At 40.2% G+C, this 15314-nt stretch overlaps 1 protein-coding gene across 2 annotated transcripts in view; it reads right to left on the bottom strand.

Annotated features, from left to right (window-relative positions):
- Positions 1-15314, bottom strand: part of LOC120932487 (protocadherin gamma-C5-like) — a 721441-nt gene that overhangs the window by 650751 nt on the left and 55376 nt on the right. The window lies entirely within an intron of this gene.

Genomic DNA, 15314 nt, shown 5'->3' with positions numbered 1-15314 from the left:
ATGGTTAGAGCGCTACCCAGACCGCAGGATGGCGGCTCTGCTAATTGAAGGATTCAGAGACGGGTTTTTAGTCCCGGCCTTTACAGGCCCGGGTTGTGTGATGGTAAAAAATTTACTATCAGTTGATTGCCATGTTGATGTTGTGTATGAAAAAATATCCAAAGAACTGGCTGAAGGTAGGGTTGCGGGCCCTTTCCAGGCTCCCCCCTTTACAAATTTTCGTTTGTCCCCGTTGGGCATAGTGCCCAAAAAAGAAGAGGGAGCATATAGGTTAATTCATCATCTTTCCTACCCTCCCAAATCCTCCCTGAATGATGAGGTTTCTAACATATTAGCTCCTGTATGTTATTCTTCATTTGATGAAGCTTTGGTCATCTTAAGGCAGATGGGCAAAGGTTCATTGCTGGCTAAAGCCGACATCAAAGCGGCTTTTCGTTTATTGCCTGTACACCCCCAAGGATTTAATTCTTTGGGATTTCATTTTTTGGGTCAATTTTTCTTTGATAAGGCTATGCCCATGGGATTTTCCCTTTCATGCTTTTACTTTGAAGCCTTCTCCACCTTTTTGCACTGGGTCCTATCCCAAAGGTTTCCCCATGGGGCTGCTTTGCATTACCTAGATGATTTTTTATTCTTTGGGAAGGAGGGATCCTCGGAATGCTCTGAGGCTTTACGGGTTTTCTTTGAAATCTGTGAAGACTTTGGCGTTCCCCTAGCGCAGGAAAAAACCTTTTTTCCCTCCACGTCTATCGAATTCCTCGGCATTATCATTGATTCGATACACATGGAGTTCAGATTACCGGAGCAAAAATTGCGGAAACTAAGATCCTTGATCTCTTCATTCTTATCCAGGAAGAAAGTGCTATTGAAAGAAGCCCAGTCTTTACTGGGGCTGTTTGCGTTTGCTGCCCGGGTCATCCCAATGGCTAGGGTTTTCTCACGTAGTTTCTCCTTGGCCATTAAAGGCCTCACTAACCCGCGGGCGCACATCCGGTTGTCGAAAGGGGTTAGGGAGGATCTTAAGATCTGGGATGCTTTTTTGACCAATTTTAACGGTTCCACAGTGTGGCAACAGGAGTTTGTAGTAAGTAGCCAGATGAATTTCTTTACGGACGCAGCCGGCTCGGTAGGCTTTGGGGCCTTCCTTAATGGGCATTGGTGCGCTGGTGTTTGGCATCAGGAATGGTTGCAGGAGGACATCTTACAAAACCTGGTCCTCCTGGAATTATTTCCAGTGGTAGTTTCAGTAGTAATCTGGAAAGAATTCTTTGAGAATAGGAGAGTCATGGTCCATACGGACAATAAAGGGGTCCTTTTCGCTATTAATGCTTTATCTTCTAGATCTGAGCCAGTTGTTAAACTGCTGCGTTTTTTGGTATTGCACTGCATGCGCCACAATATTTGGCTTAAGGCTGAACATATAGCTGGAATTCATAACAATATTGCCGATGCTTTGTCTCGCCTACAGTTTGCGAAGTTCCGGGACCTGGCGCCAGCGGCAGATCAACAGGGGACCCCTTGCCCGGAATTCCTCTGGGGCTTAATATGGGACTAATTTTCAGTAACCTACGCAATTCAGTTTCAAGTAAGACATGGTCGGACTATAAGTTATCTTGGTCCAGATGGTTTTCTTTTTGCCAGATTGTGGGAGCGGATCCTTTTAGTGTCACTCCGTTGTTAGCTTTATCTTTTTTATCCAATTTAATCCAGGCTCGGTTATCCCCGGCGTCAGTGAGCAAGATCCTTGCGGGGGTGTCATTCTTTTTGAAATTTTCAGGTCTACCAGCCTTGACGTCTTTCTTCCAAGTGACTCAAGTTTTGAAAGGTTTTAGGAGGTCCAGGCCTTCAAGTGACGGCAGGCGTCCCATTTCGGTCGAACTTTTATTGGACCTCCTGGGTTCGCTTCAAGAGGTATGTTCATCCGGTTTTGAGGTTCTGCTTTTTAAAGCCGTTTTTTCAGTTGCCTTTTTCGGAGCTCTCAGGGTAGGAGAATTCACAGCAGCTAACAAGTCTTCCTCATCTTTTCTTAGGTTCAATCATATTCGTGTGCAGGATGGCTGTCTTCTTATTTTTCTTTGCAGGTCCAAATCTATGCCAGTAGGTAAAGGTTGTTGGTTTTCCCTTTCTAGTTCTCCTAACGATTCCTTATGCCCGGTCATTCAAGTCAAAAGGTATTTGGCGGTAAGGCCGACTCATTCTGGCTCGTTTTTTGTTCACAATGATTTATCCCCTCTTACCAGGTATCAATTTTCGGCCGTTTTTTCTGCTTGTTTGAGACTTTTGAATTTGTCAGCATTTCGTTTTTCGTCACATTCCTTTAGGATAGGGGCAGCCACGATAGCTAACGCCATGGGCTTTTCAGAGGACAGGTTGAAGTATGTTGGGCGCTGGAATAGTTCTAGGTACAAGTTATATGTTCGTCCGGAACTATTAATTTTATAATTTTTCTTTCAGAGCAAGTCAAGAAGGTGGTATGGATAGTGGGCCACTCTTATGTTTTCTGGGCCGCCAAGCATGCCGAATCGAGGCCCTACTCCACTAACCTAGGTCTAGACTCCTCATTTTTTACTTTACTATGGTCAGGTGTTAGGGGTTTGAGATGGCGTAATATGAAGGAACATTTGGTGTATTTGTCGGCCATATGGCCCTCACCTCAGATTCTGGTTCTACATGCGGGGGGAAACGATTTAGGTAAATTGGGCACTTGGGATCTATTATGTGAAATAAAAAGGGATTTGCATACGATAAGTCTCATGTTTCCAGGTTCTGTGTTGGCCTTTTCTGAAATGATTCCAAGAATTCTGTGGTCCCCTCAGAGTAGCCTGTTTTATTTGGACAGAATTCGGAGGAGACTTAATAGGACCATCCACAGTTTCCTAATTTCTTCTGGCGGAGTGTCGTTCCGCCACTCGGAATTAGAAGGTTTTATCCCAGGCCTTTTTCGCAGGGATAGAGTCCATTTGTCACCCATTGGCATCGACATTTTCAATATGGGTTTGCAAAACCTGATAGAAGCAGCCACGGTGGTGGGGGGGCCTCAGCCGGCAGTTGCTCTGCCGGCGCCGGCCGGTGGGGATTAGTCGTCCAGCTTTGGCTGGATGGACAGCAGGTTATTCCCTTTGAAATATGTATTATTAATTATTTATTTAATTAAATTAATTTAACCCCTCCCCCTATGGGTAACACCGTGGCCATATATTTTCCATTTAATAAATATGTTGGATCATACTTGTGTGTTGTGTTGTTATTTAAGGTACCTTTGTGCTAGCCCATGAAAGGTCCCAGCAATATGCTGGACCAACATGGGCTGGACCAAAGGACGAGAAGCACCGCTGTGCAGTCTCTCCTGCTGTGTCCTTTCGTTTCAGGTGCCGTGCAGATGCTGGGTAGCAACAGCGTGTGATTGGCGGAAGAAGCGGATCCGCCGATTGGTCGAATCGGGCGGGAGAAACCCGCGCTGTAGGAGGTTATAAAAGGGCTCCAGCGCGGCGGTCTCCTCAGCCCGTCCTGTCAGCCAGCGTCGCCCACCCTCCCTCCCTATTCTCAAGTCACGTTGTTATCCGAAATGGGGGATTAGTCGTCCAGCTTTGGCTGGATGGACAGCAGGTTATTCCCTTTGAAATATGTATTATTAATTATTTATTTAATTAAATTAATTTAACCCCTCCCCCTATGGGTAACACCGTGGCCATATATTTTCCATTTAATAAATATGTTGGATCATACTTGTGTGTTGTGTTGTTATTTAAGGTACCTTTGTGCTAGCCCATGAATTATACACACAAATATACTGTTTACTACAATATTCACAGTTTGTTATTATTATTGAAATGCTGGTAAAATTTGCTAAAACAATTTGATTGTTTTACTCAGTTAAGTGAACCAATTTGGAAAATAGAAATTTCCTTTGCATAAGATTGGATGACTCCATTAAGCTACGTTGCAATTTGCCCACTTTAGAAATGTATTCTTCTGTACAAATGTGAAACACAATTACCGGTATATATTTTTGACAGCACACAAAAAGAAATTACCTCTCCTAGCAAACTTTTACAACCCAGAAATTATATTATAAAAACAGGAAGTTGTTAGATTGAAAACAATGTTAAACATGACAAAAGCTTGTGAGCAAATTTAGAGTCAAATTTAAAAAATATATATATATATATATATATATATATATATATATATATATATATATATATATATATATATATATATATATATATAAACAACACGTAGATTTCAGTTAGACTAGGTCACTGTTGATTGAACCTCAGTCAAAGTTTTAGTTTCACATTTTGCAGCATATTAACAGTCCTTAAAGTAAAAACTCCAAAACACATGTAAAAACTGGAAGCTTACAATATAATTTTATTGCACTGTCACAGCTCAAGAAAAGCATCCACAGATTCAAAGTTTTAAGTGATACTGTAATAGAATGTTGTTGAGAATGTTTCTTCAGTTATAACATGTCCCTAGAAGTAGTTGTAAAGACCCTTTAGCAGTGCACATGTTCCACCCTAGTTAACTATGTCTTATTAGATTCCAATAGTGAAGTTACATTGCCTGTACAATCAAATTGTAGAGATGCAAAACCTCTGCTCCATTTTTTAAAGTACATAAATTCTCCAAACAACCCACTTAGTGAAAAAATCCTTTAGCCCAGGTTCACGCTGGGCTGCGGGAGTGAAGCCGTGCGAGTTCAGCTGAACTCGCACGATTTCACTTCCGCTGGCAGTTCCGAGTTCGGCTGCGATTTCAGAGACATCTGTGCAGGTTTCTGCACTGATGTCAATGTAAATCGCGTCCCGAAATCGCAAAAAGTAGTACAGGAACTACTTTTTGAAATCGGTGCAGGGCTGCAGATGCGGCGTTGCACCGATTAGGACGGTGCCATTGCCAACATTTGCCAACATCTCAAATCGCATCTCAAATTGTACCAGTGTGAACCAGGCCTTACACTCATAAGCTCTTCCCCTGATGCACTCTGAAGGAGGTGTGCAGTGAAACACTGCAAGTGTATGACAGAGACAGATAGCTTAGATCAGTGGTTCTTCTCAATCCTGTCCTCAAGTACTCCAACAGATCATTTTTGCAGGTTTTCCTTTTATCTTTAAAATCAATGACTTGGTATTTAAATTCCTAAAACATGGCCTGTTAGGAGTACTTGAGGACAGGGTTGAGAACCACTGGCTTAGACCTTGATACATATGTTCAAAAACTTAACTTATTGTACTCACATAAAAGTGAATAAAAGTGCACTCCATGGTATTTCCCAACACAAATTTTGCATTTCATGCTGAGGACATTTATGTTAAATAGAGTTTTTACTTTGGAGTTATACCGACTGTTTGTATGCTGCAAACTCGAGACTTAAATGGAGATTTAACCTAAAGTGAACCTAGTTTAGGCACAATAAGGTATATAAAGATTGTGGGCCAGATTCACATACAATGGCGTATCTTTCTGCCGGCGTAGCATATCTTTTTTCCGCTATGCCGGACCAGCGTGAAGAGGCAGGTAGGGTACTCACAAAGCACTTGTGCCTAACTTTGCACCGGCCTAACTTAATTTCCTCGGCGTAAGTGGAAGTGGGTGTGACCTTATGCAAATGATGTTCTGAACATGGAGCAGTGATTTACGCCCGGCGTATCATGAACGGAGCATGCTCAGTACGTTCGTTCCCTTCTGAGCATGCTCACAACTATGCCGGCCCAACTTACAGAGATACGCCGGCCCAACTTACGCCTAGCCGATGCAAAAAATATATTTTTATTTATATTTTGTGATGGACAAGAAGGCCTGGCTTGCAGTCTCTGCTCTAATTCATTTCAAAGGTGTTCTATCGAGTTGAGGTCAGGACTCTGTGCAGGCCAGTCAAGTTTCTCCACCCCAAACTTGCTCATCCATGTCTTTATGGACCTTGCTTTGTGCACTGGTGAGCAGTCATGTTGGAACAGGAAGGGGCCCTCCCCAAACTGTTTCCACAAAGTTGGGAGCATGAAATTGTCCAAAATGTCTTGGTATGCCGACGCCTTAAGAGTTCCCTTCACTGGAACTAAGGGGCCAACCCAACCCCTGAAAAACAACCCCCCACCATAATCCCCCCTTTCATCAAATGATTTGGACCAGTCCACAAAGCAAGGACCATAAAGACATAAATGAGTGAGTTTGGGGTGGAGGAACTGGACTGGCCTGCACAGAGTCCTGACCTCAACACCTTTGGGATGAATTAGAGCGGAGACTGTGAGCCGGGCCTTCTTGTCCAACATCAGTGCCTGACCTCACAAATACACTTCTGGAAGAATGGTCAAACATTCCCATAGACACCCTCCTAAACCTTGTGGACGGCCTTCCCAAGAGTTGAAGCTTTTATAGCTGCAAAGGGTGAGCCAACCCAATATTGAACCCTACAGGCTAGAGGATCGCACACACGATCGAATATTCCGATGGACGTGTTTTGTCGTACAATCAAACCGTCTGTACGCTCCATCGGACAAAAGAGCAGAAAAACTACATAGTTTCGTGAATGTTGGCTGAAAAAGTTCTGCCGTCTGTATGCAGAACAAGTTCACGGCCAGTGCCTTTCGGACAAAAATATATATATAATTGTTATTATCATTATTATTATTATTAAAGAGCCCAGAGGTCCCGGATGGAAAGCCCCCTTTATTTGGCAATTTATTTTTATAAAAAAAAGGTGGGTTGCCATCTGGGGCCCTGGTGGCCTCCGGACCCCTAAAAAAAAAAAAAAATGTTTTTTTTGTTTTTTTTAAGGGGGTTCCCATCCGGGCCCTCTCCAGCTGACTTGAGCAAGTCTGGTGCAAAGTTACCCCTGCTTTATGAGGGGTAACTTTGCGCCGGAATTTCCAGTTACGCTCACCGGGAGTAGCCTGCGTCGGTCAAACGTAGTTTTGTGAATCGGCAAATCTCCCTCATTTGCATATTTAAAACCAGAAAAACATGGCCACGCCAGATCCGTCCAGCGTAAAGATGCGCCCACGCCGCTCCGGCGTAGAAAAGTTACGCCGGTAGGAAGAAGTCTATTTTGAGGCGTATCTGGTTCTGTGGGTACGGCGCAGAGATACGCCGGTGCACATTTTGACTTACGCCGCGCATCTCGAGATACGCCGGCGTAAGTGCTACATGAATCTGGCCCAATATTTCCAAGTAAACCAAGAGACTATGGGCCAGATCCATGTACCTCGGCGCATATGTAAGCCCGGCGTAGCGTATCTCAGATACACTACGTTGCCGTAACTTACAGCGTATTTTCCGTATCCACAAAGAATTTGCGCCGTAAGTTACGGTGGCGTAGTGCAACTGTGTCGGCGTAAGGGCGTGCAATTCAAACGGATAAGATGTGGGCGTGTTTTATGGTAATTCACCTTGACCCCATGTAAATGTTTTTTTTGAACGGCGCATGCGCCATCTGTGGGGGTATCCCAGTGCGCATGCTCGAGATAACGTCGCAAATAGTCAATGCTTTTGACGTGAAGTAATTTACGCAAAAAAGTCCTATTCGCGAACGTTTTACGCCGGGCGGACGTACGTTTGTGGATCGCCGTATCTAGCTCATTTGCATACTCTACGAGGAAATCAACGGAAGCGCCACCTAGCGGCCAGCGTAAATATGCACCTAAGATCCGACGGCGTATTAAGACGTACGCCAGTCGGATCGAGCCCACATTCAGTCGTATCTTGTTTTGTGGATACAAAACAAAGATACGACGGGGCATCGTAGAAATTACGCGGCGTATCAATAGATACGCCGGCGTAATTTCTTTGTGGAACTGGGCCTATGAGTTTGTTTCACTACACAAGAAATTTTCACCTAAGCTTGTATTTATATTAAATGTTAACAGGTTTAGGGAAAAATGTATATTCCCATGAATATTATTTGGGTTACAAGGAAAAACGTACAATAAAAATAACAGATTTAATCAGTTAAGCTATTTGTGTGTGACTTTAGAGTTTCAAGATTTTGATGGTGTCATTTACGCCAATTACACTGTCAAAGTTCTATCAAAAGTTTCATCATGTAAGCAGTATAACACTGCAAGAACAGTGAAGAAGTGTTACATTTTTTTTTCTAATTGCAAATGTTTCTCACAGTTTGTTTATTTAGGCTTTTTTAAAAATAAAAAAGCACCACAACCATCATAAATAAACATGTTAGTATTGATAAGAGAGACCAACCAATATATCGTATACACCTTAGGCCATATGTTTATTTAGATTTTTTTATTTAACATATTTTTCTTGAATTTCAAGAAAGCCAAGTTCACAAATTGCACAAGAACACATACCATATGATCCTGGCTTCAGCTGTGGACTTCAGTACAGGTCCTATTTATTTCTTGAATTTTGGATATCTATCAATGAGATCAGATGAGCTGTTAGCTACTCAGTTTGTTAGGTGGTTGCTTGATATCTGAAACCTAGCCTCTTAAGGATGAAGGAGTCCTACCAGCTAATACAAGAAACCAAAGTTCCCAATAAAACTGTGGTCAGTGACCCTGACACCAAGTCTGCAACATTTTGCCTTTAGCTTCTCCACAACAATAATAATTGGTGACTGAAAGGAAACTATTATGTTGGTACCAATATGTTTTTCTATAGTTCTTTTCTTGAGTCAATTATTACTTCATTCAAAGTGCTAACTAAACTAAAGAGGGGTTTGCAATATTTAGATAACATTTTCAAATGATTTAACACATTAGAGCTAATATTTCTAACATGAACACTATTTCATAGAAAGATGCCTAAAAATAAATGGTCAATAATAAATAGTAATAGGGTAATAAGGGTCATAATTGTTTACTCTAGTACAGGGGTGCCCAACCAGTGGCCAGGGGCCACATGTGGCCCTCGACCTCTTGCTCTGGGATGCAATAGGATAGAATACTGTTTTGAAAGGTCAGTTTATTACTAAAATCAGTGCATATATGGGCATATCTTTTCTGCAGTGGTTACTGGGCTGCTTTAACACTGATCTGCGGGTGCAGATTAGTTTACCTGCGGGTTACCTGCACTGAGCCATAGACTTTTGTTATTACCTGCAAGTTTGGTGAGCTTTCTGAAAGTGCATCAAACCTGCAGAATATAATAGAAGTCTACTGCAAAGTACAGGAAAGCCAAAGGTACACTGTGTTGCACCCGTGGTGTGGGTAAACCACAGCACATCAGTGTGAAAGTAGCATTGGGCCCCCTTCACACGGTCAGTCCAACAGTCTGACCAATTGGAGCCAAAGACATAAACAAACTTGTGTCCTACCTCCAATACGATTTGCTAAAAAGTATAGTGGGCTGTGTCAGTGTCCGCTCTGCATATGCAGAGCAGACACGAACATGCCTTCCACCTGCTCAGCTCATTGTGGCCCGTGATCGGTTACCAAGTCGCTTACGTGGCCCTCACTCTTCAAAAGGTTGGGTAGCCCTGCTCTAGTACAACCAGAAACAAGTTGTCATTGTTTATTAGTCTTTTGACACATTCTGAACTAAGAAATTCTCCGTTGAGTCAAAGGCCACACAAGCATCATAGAAGAATAGGAAGGAAAGTTGTTGATTGATTGACAATCTCATTTGGGTTCCAGTGTTAATTAATGCTATCGATTTCCTTTGACCGTTTTAAAATATGGTGAAATATTTGATTTCATTGACTCTTACTAAGGCTGTTACAATTAATAAAATAGAAATCAGAGCTAAAGCTATTATGAAGTTTCAGAACATCTCTCTTGTCCAATTGTCAATCAGCCATAGATGACAGATGGTGCTAAAAAAAAAAAATTTATCAGAGCTACAATGTTTTGCTTTACATAATCTGTTTCTTGAATATCTCTCAGTGTGTAGACCAATGGTAAAAAAAAGTTGGATCAGGAACAGGTAGTGGGTTGATAGGGGAATTGCATTGTGGCAGAAGTCAGCACCTATGGCAATTAGTTTAGTTACAAGATAACTTTTTTCAGCAAAGCAAAGAAAAAAAAATCAAATATTATTGATTGCTTAGTGTCTGCAGATGGCTGGACAACCCTTGGAACATTATCATTCCTATCACAGAATCCACACCGTAAAAGTAATTCCTAAATGATGGCATCCACTGTCTTAAGCCTTACCTGTATCTGAAATTCCTGCAACTGCTCAAAGTCAAATGAGCATTTTATATACAGTACAGACCAAAAGTTTGGACACACCTTCTCATTCAAAGAGTTTTCTTTATTTTCATGACTATGAAAATTGTAGATTCACACTGAAGGCTTCAAAACTATGAATGAACACATGTGGAATTATACATAACAAAAAAGTGTGAAACAACTGAAAATATATTTCATATTCTAGGTTCTTCAAAGTAGCCACCTTTTGCTTTGATTACTGCTTTGCACACTCTTGGCATTCTCTTGATGAGCTTCAAGAGGTAGTCACCTGGCGCAGCACCCCATCACTCTCCTTCTTGGTCAAATAGCCCTTACACAGCCTGGAGGTGTGTTTGGGGTCATTGTCCTGTTGAAAAATAAATGATGGTCCAACTAAACGCAAACTGGATGGAATAGCATGCCGCTGCAAGATGCTGTGGTAGCCATGCTGGTTCAGTATGCCTTCAATTTTGAATAAATCCCCAACAGTGTCACCAGCAAAGCACCCCCACACCATCACACCTCCTCCTCCATGCTTCACGGTGGGAACCAGGCATGTAGAGTCCATCCGTTCACCTTTTCTGCGTCGCACAAAGACACAGGGGTTGGAACCAAAGATCTCAAGTTTGGACTCATCAGACCAAAGCACATTTCCACTGGTCTAATGTCCATTCCTTGTGTTCTTTAGCCCAAACAAGTCTCTTCTGCTTTTTGCCTTTCTGTAGCAGTGGTTTCCTAGCAGATATTCTACCATGAAGGCCTGATTCACACAGTCTCCTCTTAACAGTTCTAGAGATGTGTCTGCTGCAAAAGGTGGCTACTTTGAAGAACCTAGAATATGAAATGTATTTTCAGTTGTTTCACACTTTTTTGTTATGTATAATTCCACATGTGTTAATAGTTAATAGTTTTGATGCCTTCAGTGTGAATCTACACTGAACTCTTTGAATGAGAAGGTGTGTCCAAACTTTTGGTCTGTACTGTATATATATATATATATATATATATATATATATATATATATATATATATATATATATATATATATATATATACACCATCACAGGGGTTGATATACTAAAGGCAAATAGTCCATTCACTTTGCAAAGGACAAAGGGCATTTTCCCCAGAGCTTAGTAAATGAGGTGAAGCTCTGCATACGTCCATCATCCAATTACATACCAGGGAAAAATGAATATTCTTTGCAAAGTAAAATATTACCACATTTACTAAGCACTAGGATAAATTTCCTTGCAAAGTAAATTTGTCTAAAAAAAATATTTGCCACTATAAATCAACCTCATCAAGTTTATGGAAACATATGACATGACCAATACATCCTCTATGTCCATAGTCACAATACAGTAAGTTATCTAAAAATCTGATTCCTACTGTATTAAATTGTATTGTAATTGTACTGTCTGCCCTTATGTTGTAAAGCGCTGCATAAACTGCCGGCACTATATGAATCCTGTATAATAATAATATTTTTTTTCTATCATCCAGGTCTGATGCATGAACCCTATATATTATTTTCCCTATTGGATTTCACTCATAAATGTAGTATAAATAACTAAGTTTATTAAAGATTGGTGGTTTACCATTAATATCAGAAACATCTACAGAAATGTTTGGGTTAACAATGATGTTACATTTTTCTAGATAGCATTGAAGGTGATCCTTCACCTTCAGCAATAATTATGAGATTTGAAATTGCTTTAAATGATTTTTCTAGCCAGACAAGCTTGTAATAATTATGCAAATTTCCATGTGACTTACAATTCACAATTGACCTCACCAATTCCTTCAGCCCTTGTTTACACTGAATGTGGGTTTTAAACGCCTTTCAGAGCGAGTTTGGGGGTGATTTGAAAGACATCTGTGCGGGTTCATGCACAGATGTCTATTGAAAGTCGCCAAAAGCAGTGCATCACACTCATTGGGACAGTGCCGTTGCCAGCAATAAGCTGTGATTTGGCATGCGATTTGACATGTCGAATCACATGTCAAATCGCACCAAAGTAAACGGAGGCTAAACATTTACATTAATTATTTACAGTGTTCCAGGTGAAGAATGCTCTGGAACTGGTGTATTGAGTGATGTAAGCTTTATTTCTCAAGCACTGTCGCTGACATTGGTCATCTGTATTAACAAGATTTGATGTGTTCCATCACCTTTTTTAGTCTTTAGATACATCTTAAAACTATCTCAAAAGCTAGCTCTTCCATTATTAAAATAAACATAGTTTCAGAAAGTAAATAGTAGTTGATTTTCAGGAATCTGACTAAATTGATATTACATTTTTGCATTGGAAATTTAACCTTTATCACTAACATTTAATGGACAGTTAGAGAACCAATTGGTGAGTTTTTTATTTAAATGTGGATTTGAAGGAAAACAGTAATTATGCTATTGGCACACTTTAACTAGTAAAAGTTAAAGCTGGACACTTTGTTGTTCACTTAAAGGGTCACTAAAGGAAAAAACATTTTTAGCTGAAATGACTGTTTACAGGGTATAGAGACATAATAGTTAACTGATTCCCTTTAAAAATGATTAAAAATAGATAAAAAAACAATCATATAATGTACCTACAGTTTAGTTTAGTTTTTGCTGTTGTTTCCTGGTTCTCTGATGTACAGAGACAAACAGCCAATAGAGGGCAGTGATGCTTTGTAAAACGAAACTGGATTGGTGCTGACACACAGTAATTACACCTCCTTGATTAGTCACCACAGTGAGAAATCTCCCAGTACTGTGGTGATCAGGAAACAGACAACCAGGAAGTATCCAGAACAGAGAGGAATTACAGCAACATTAAAGCAAAAACGAACAATGAGGACATGAAACCAGGACTGCAGTAAGGTAAAGGAAGCTATTTAGCTAAAAAAAAATCCTTTAGTGACCCTTTAACTACTGAATACATTTTAAACTAGACAAGCTGTGTTTGCTTTTTTGAACGTTTATAATATTATGACAGCAAGCATCAACTAGCAACTTACCTCCAATTTACTTTTGCATTGTTTTTACATTGTTAACTATTCTTTTTCCTTAAATTTCATTACTTCATTATTTCTTTGCCTTGACTTAAACGATTGGTGTGCAGTATAGCTATGTGACTATACAAAGACAAGTGAATGGATTAAACAAATGTTATAGTAGTATAAAGCAGTGTTTTTTATTTATTAATAAACTTTGCAATGAACATTTAAAAATTACATTGCAAATATACAATGCATTTAACTTAAATTGTAACTATACTATACTTGATTTAATATTAAAATGGGTAACTTAGTTTATACCTATGACCTGCATATTAGCTTTTTTATTATTATACAATGTTAAAATGTAATAAATAGGGTTAAGATGTGTTAAAAAGCTGAGCAGATTAAATTTAACATACCCATAAATCAGCACGTTGGTTGTAAATTGGGAATTTTTGCTTCCACCAGAGGGTTCTCAGGCATTTTCACTAGTGATGAAATCCTTAAAGCAACATTTTGAAGTGTATGTTATTAATGCAGGGAAATAAGAAAATAACCCGAAAATATGAAGCTTCACTGCTGTTAGCAACCAATTTATGTCATACTTTTTCTTAGTTTTAATAGATGTTTACAATAGGAGATGCGCAATGCTACACTTTTCTATGTGTAAATTAATGAAAATTTAATTAAAGAATGTCTCATAAGTACACAGCGGTTCTCAAACATTAGCCTCTCCCAATTGGAATTTTCTACCTAAATGTAAGATCCCATATTAAAGGTAATAGCAGGTATGGCCAGTGAGAATGGCCATAAGGTCAGAAACATGAGAGAAATTTTAAACCCCCAGATTCTGCATATATAGGTAGCTCACAGCCATTTTTGTTTTTAGTATTACCCCATATGAACTGTGTAAAAAACACTGCGTTTTGTTGCGGCAGATCGCGGTAAAAAACGCCGCAAATCGCCTACGCCTAGGTGTGAATGCAGCCTAAAAGGAAAAATCCAGCCAGCACTTGTTTGGCTGGGCTTCTTCTAAGAATCACAGAAGTGCAATGCCTTTTGCACTCCTGTGACCCGTTTTCAGCAGAGTTCGGTCTGAAGTCCGCTCTCTGCTGATGTCACTGGAATCAGTCCAGGCACCATATTATCACAACAATACAGTCTGAATCCACCAGGTGCCTGGACTGATGCCTGTCTCTGAGTGAGCCGCTGAGAGACTGAAATAGCCGCTCCCCACCCCTACTGTGAGTGCATTGGGGCACAGTGAAGAGCTGCTAACTGACAGGCAGCAGCTTTCTGCTCGTAAAGCTGAGAGAACCGAGCCATCGGTGATGTTTGGTGGCTCGGTTCTCAGTGCAGAGGCGGCGGGGGACAGATGCAGCATTGGTCCGATAGACGCCATGACAAACTTTAGAACAGCCATGGAAACATGCCCAGTATGTTTGTCTGTTTACTCGCTGTAGTGATACGTTTAAGAGCAATAAGGATCCACAAATCAATTCTTTCACAGAATTTTGCTGTAAATAAATAAATTCCACAACAGATTGTAGATAAATTTATTCCAGTAGTATCTACAAAAAATCATGTTCAGGCCTTACCAAATATTATACGAATCACATAACATCCTTTCTAACAAAATGCCAAAGTTCAAGTTAAATCTCACTGATCTATTCAAAATTCCACTATATTATGGCATCTACACCTCCCACCATAAAAGCTTCATGGGAATACTGCACTTTTTTTGCAAAGACATACAGTATGTATATTTTGGGATGTAGCAAATTATTTGAAATATTATTTTATGGACATGAACATGTACTGTGTTTTGAATAATTCAAATCATTAAACATCTGTCTACTTTAGGTACATAATAAATATGCATATCTAAGCATAGTCCAAATGGTTTTAGGATCTTAAAAACAAGGTGATTGGTGGAAGTACAGTGCATGGCACTTCCGTATGAATCATAGGGATCAAAAATATGTTTATCAGTACATCTAGTAGCTCGTGAAGAAAATCCTTAAAGCCAATAAGTGGAAAAAATTTGCATTAAAGTTGCTATTTGTGAGCCACTGGGTGTGCTGGTAAACATAATTTTGGCGTCTACTCCTGGTCAACTTACCAGCAACAGAAACATTATACAGGGTTTCCATACATCATTCCCTTACTACACTTTTTTTGGTCACTGGAGAT

Source organism: Rana temporaria, chromosome 3 (assembly GCF_905171775.1).
Source record: "Rana temporaria chromosome 3, aRanTem1.1, whole genome shotgun sequence".
Lineage (NCBI taxonomy): Eukaryota > Metazoa > Chordata > Amphibia > Anura > Ranidae > Rana > Rana temporaria.
Note: the sequence above shows the minus strand (reverse complement) of the source record. Positions and strands in the feature narration are given on the sequence as shown.